Consider the following 6,000-nt stretch of genomic DNA (forward strand, 5'->3'; position numbering starts at 1 on the left):
GGAGGGAGAAAATATTGTACATTGTATAATATTAGGGGTACATTTATAATACTTAGACTTGTATATTTAATGTTCATATTGATTAAGTAAATTGATTAGTCATATTATTTTTTTATGTAGAGCACAGAAATAACGATCAGGGAGAGAGATAGGAGTCAAAAATATTGATAGAAAAAGGTACATTTTGTATAATATAGAGTAGGTATAGCAATTTTCTATCAAAATTATTATTGTATGCCTAATTGTCGGTAAAGACATTGTCATAAGTGGCTCCTTTGCTAATAATGTATTATACTATGTTAGTACCGTCCTTCATATGGTTAAGAAAATAATACTTGATTAATTTGTCACGCTTATTTCTAACTTATCTGATTTCACGCTCTTCCTATGATCTCCACCTCCACAGGTGCCCGCTATTTGTATATTCATAGGCTGTTGCTATGTATATGTACCTATAGGCAAATAAAGTATAGAGAGTATTAAAGTCAAAATTTTAGTAAACAGCACATGTTCTCAATTATATTTTAAAAACTTTACCTCTTTTCTTGATCAGTTTGATTAAAAGTATTTGTCGCTATATTATATAGGTATGACTATCAGGTTTATTAGCACGTTTTGTACTATATCTATGCAGTATACATTGGTATTATACAACACGTGTATAATAATCTTTTTATTCTTTTCCTGTATTTTTTTACGAATGGTGTTAAAAAATCGTATTAATATCTTAGTCACTGACCCCACAGGCTGTTTTCATTGAATCGAAGTGAAGGGACTGTTAATGTTTTCATTTCTGAAGCTAGTATTCACAGTCGTTCTTGTATGCGGCTCACATGTGGGAGGGTTCCATGGATCTCGAATCTTTTTCTTCTGCCGCGAATAAAAAACTTTCACCTCCATAAAAGTATATGAGTTCGTCCCAATACTGTGCCGATGACTTCCAATCTCTCTGTAGCGTGTCCCGACCCAACCCTGGAGATTACTTTTTCTCCCTCATCCAGTAAATTGAATTAAAATGAGAAGCAAACGGATAAAGAAAAGGGTGTACGTCGATTTTCACAAGAGTTTCGCGTTTAACGCAATATCTACACACGTCTCTTTCTATTGTCTTATGTTTTAAAACGACACGTCGTTGTGTTATGATGAATTGAACGTTATAAAAATATTGAGGAACACACCTACATATTTTTGTATAATCGACTACTGTATGATAAAGTTGATAGAATTTATTCCGAAATAGTAATCTTATATATATATATATATATAGATATATATATATATATAGGTATAAATTATCATGTGTTCATTTTCTTAGGTGTCAATGTCTTTCAATTTTTATGACGCAGTCTATTTTTATTCTATTAAGTACGTAAATCTATAAACATTTTATTGTTTCATTTAAGTAAAGGAAAATCTTCTGAAAAGGTAGAGGCAGTCTCAAATAAGTTAAGAGCATACGTTTGGCAGAAAGCTAAACACAATAAGTTGGCTCAGAAAGACGTTGCACTGTTTTACGACATTGTAAGGCGAGATAACGTCTGAATTGCGTAGTGCTCCAGCTACACTTGGGTCGTATATATCGTACTCTTTTGTGAACTACGATATGTACTTATATATAAACATGTTTATCTTATTTAGAAATTGGTGCATGAAAGAATTAATAATGTTCCTCTTATACTGAATTCCAAGGATAATAAGAATTTTTTTGTTAATGTTTCAATGCGTAAATTTATATGTGTTTATTGGGATGATGCTGATACCACGATATGTGTTTAGATATGTTCGTTGTTCTTGCCAACTACAAGTTACATATTGTAAACATTAAAACAGATGTAGCTAAAAAATGTTTCTAGATAGTTATAACTCTGTATTTAACTCTTAAATGCAATGATAAACGATAAGAAAAGCTTATTAAAGATTTTTTTTCGTATTGTATAATAAATAATAAAATATTTCAATTATCTTTTCACTATTAGTGTTGCGACCCTAGAAGTATTAAATACGAAATTTCTTTATTTATAATGACGCAGTTCTAATTTTTTTGTTTACATTAATGTTTGTAGAACTATTATACAAAGATAAATATATGTACAATGTGCCTATTCATTGATATTGTTAAACCAGTATCATTTATATTTTCTATTAAGTATTAAATTTTTTAATACCATTTTAGAAATACATTTTCTTGAAACTTAGGAATTTGTAATGAGCAAACACACTTCTCCCATGACTATGTTTAATATCTAATTTGCCTGCGAAAAGCGAACCTGTGTACTGTTTGTGTTTGCCAACCATTTAGCAAATATGAAATTAATGTAGTTAATTACACGCCTGTGGTTGTAATGAAACGCTTGCATTTAATTTTGTAATGAAAACATCAAATGTGAGAAAATATAAAGCACTTAGAAGTAGTTCTCGAACATACTTCAATAAAAACAATAGAGAATTATTTGATATTCAGTACTGTTTGTTTTATCGAATACTACTACTATAATTGGTAATGATAATTAAGTATAATTAAGTAATTAATGCTTGCCTCGATGTATATTTGACAAATATAAATACATTTTATTTTATAGAAAAGGTAAAGGCAATGACTTACTATTAATCTACAGAGTTTTAGGAGAGTGTGTGTTATATTATTATCTAATTTACGTACATATTCTATATCCTTTACATATTCTATGATTGTATTGAGTTTTTAATTAATTTTGAATTTGAATACAATATCATTTCAGTTTGACATTAAATTATAAAACTATTTTACGAAATCAGCTGTAGCGATAACCGGATCGTGTCGGCCCCAAAGTACTCACTAAATCGCCCTAATTAGTGTTCCGAAACAATCGGGTAAAAGTTTGTTAATAAAACTGGCCCCAACTATTAATTGCGCTATTCCGAGTGTTACTATCGGCTTGGGCAGATCATTTTGTATAAATGCTCCACTTCGTGTAGACAACAACCGTTCAGTAAATAAACATAGATAGATATTGTGTTATACCTTTGTAGGTCGACTACCGAAAAAGGGGTTGTGTAACCTGTGCATACACTACGTTTGTTCCTATGCTATGTATATATTTATAAGCTAATAGATATACTTATAATTAGTATGGCAATCATTTTATAAATGTCATGCAACGGACACAACAACATATGGCGGACCGAATAGTTTTAGACAAAAATGTACAGTTTGTCGATCTATGCATTAAAATGTTAAGTTTAAAGTATTATTCCGTTGATTTACAAAAATTTACACATATTTACGCGGTTTACCGTATGTGCCTTCGTAATTTGATCGTGAAATAGGATTTAAAACATAGCACGCAGACTGCTGGTAGCGTGGAATATGGGATAATCCCTTGTATAAAATTAGGCGTAAAGAGCGATGTTGGCAGATTGTAGCAGAGCAGTAGGCCTTTTTATTAACGCGAAATTTTATTAGAATAACAAAATAGTACTTAAGGAATAAAAATAAGCGAAACATCCATTTTGATGGATGAGTATATAGTTAGAATGGTGATGCTGATCCCGCGTTATATGCCCTATGTTCTGGTGGTGTACCAGTTAATTATGAAAGAAACAAAGGAGGTTTCTAGGAGACAGCGACGAAGTTGACTAGCTGTTACTAACAAAATAAGAATTTTAAGTTACCATTTCTATTGAATTCTACAAAGCAAAGCTCCATAAGTCAATTCAATGGAATGAATACTAGGATTTTCTTTTTTCATCTTTCATGTCGATCTCAATAAAATGTTGCCAAATAGCAAGCAATTTCATGAGTGACTGATATCTCCAGTCCCATCCAAATTTTACTAGTTTCTAGTCACCAATATTGGAACACAATATATTTATTTTTTTATCGTTGGCTAATTAATAACAGTTATGTAATTATTACAAATCTAACTACATTGCATTCAACAAAATCCATCATGTTTTTTAATATCAAGATATTTTATACGAAGACACGAAAAACATTATCTTACTTTCTTCTACAGTCGGGTTAAATAAAATACTTAAGAATTCAATTTATGCTTACATAATAAAATCATAAAAGAAGATGTTATCGAAATGAAAATTGCATGACAAAAGACGCCTGCCTACAGAGTGCCTATTACAGGTGGTGCCACTTCAAAATAGTATTATGTAAATGTCATTTTTTGGAAGCTTTTAGCGAACTACTTATTTCACTTCAGCGCGAAGGTCGAGTTCTATAAAAATCTTTTCGCCTACATAATAACTACTACTAATTTTGTAACATTTTACTTTATTATTAATGGAATTATATAATACGTAACATGGAGGTGTATTGATTAAGTGGGTTACTATGTAAAGAACCGTAAGGATGATTTCTATGGACATTCAAGAATCTCTGTGGTCGTAAAAGTGTTATTGATTACAAACTAGGACTATATTTCAATGATCGACGTACGATCGTAAAATTATTATGAAACTTCTGATACGAATTTATAATGTTTATTTAAATTGCATATTTCTCCGTTTAACTATTCGCTTAATGACGGTCGTGGAAAGAAATCGGAACCTTCTCGTTAATGGCCTGCGAGCTGATAAATCGAGCAGGGCGGGACAGTGATCGCTCGTAAAACTTTTAACGACTCCCGAAATTACTACCTATTACATTTACCCGATCAATTGAATTATAGAGCTAGGAATTATCGATACATCCTCCAGCATTTATGTATAATTTGAATAAAGTTCGAATTATTAGAAATATATTTATGATTGATTTTATTAAGTTTCTACACAATATGTTATGCATGATATATTTTACTTAAATAGATTTCATAAATATATAGGTAAATTTATAATAGCAAGGATCGTCACCTAACTCAATAAATAATATATGTTACTCGTGACTGTGATATGTAACGAATATTTAAGAATATAACATATACGAGTATGTATATAAATAAAAATATGTATTATTACCAGTAAATAGAATTAGAATCTTAAAATTTGTGATTCCAATTCCTCAAATGTTCCCAATTATACTGAATCATTTATATAGTAATTAAAAAAAATGAATCTTTTATAAAATAGGGAGAGTGAATTTTATATTTAATAAAATCGTAAACCCTCTTAGAAGATAAAGGACTTCGCGTACAAACTTTCATCCATATTCTAGCTGTCCGGATTCTTTTAAACGTGGAATGACATGGGAAAGATGATATCAATCAGAGTACTAATATTTGTAGTTTTAAAAATCAAACATAAATTTAGTTGCGTTGCTGTTGTTCAATAATTAATATTACAACTATTATTAGTAATAATTAAATCTATAACCAATACAATATTTAGATATTGCCTTGATATAGATCTAATTATTTCATACACATATTATATTTCTCTTTATCACCAGTGTGTTGTAAATATCAACAGGGGAAACGAAGCACAACACCTATTTGCTGAAGCAGAAAATTCGGAATAAAACCTTATATGTGTAGCAATAGTAAATTAATGTCCTAGTCTTAAGTTATTGATTAAGATAATTATAAATAAATCAAAACATGCAGTAAATGGCATGGGAAATATCAGAGGATTCATGCATGGTCCAATCCATTCCCAAGCACATTTGTTAGATCATGCCGGCCTCGTCATTTAGTCAGCAGCCGCGTCGTTTGGTTATTTTGTATATGGTATTCTGGCGAAAGTCCAAGAGCAATTGTGGCTGGAATAAAACTTATTTTCACTAGTATCCACAATCTTTCCTAATCTTGGCGCGCTAAAACAACGCCGCATATAATGCCTGGACTACACGGTGTTTTATTTCGACTTGAATGATTTTATATATTTTTTTTATACTATTGGATATGGCAAGACGTTTGGATATTATTAATTTAGATTACATTTTAAATGTTATAGAAATGGTTATCAGGTGACCTATTCCTCGCCACTAAAAGATGTTACAGAGCACATTGGTTTAAGTGACAACTTTAAAATTAATTCTGCTTACATTTTTAAAGGACGATAAGTAGGTAAGAT

The sequence above is a fragment of the Achroia grisella genome, unplaced genomic scaffold (assembly GCF_030625045.1).
Source record: "Achroia grisella isolate CSIRO2021 unplaced genomic scaffold, CSIRO_AGI_Agris_v1 utg2946, whole genome shotgun sequence".
NCBI classification, from domain to species: domain Eukaryota; kingdom Metazoa; phylum Arthropoda; class Insecta; order Lepidoptera; family Pyralidae; genus Achroia; species Achroia grisella.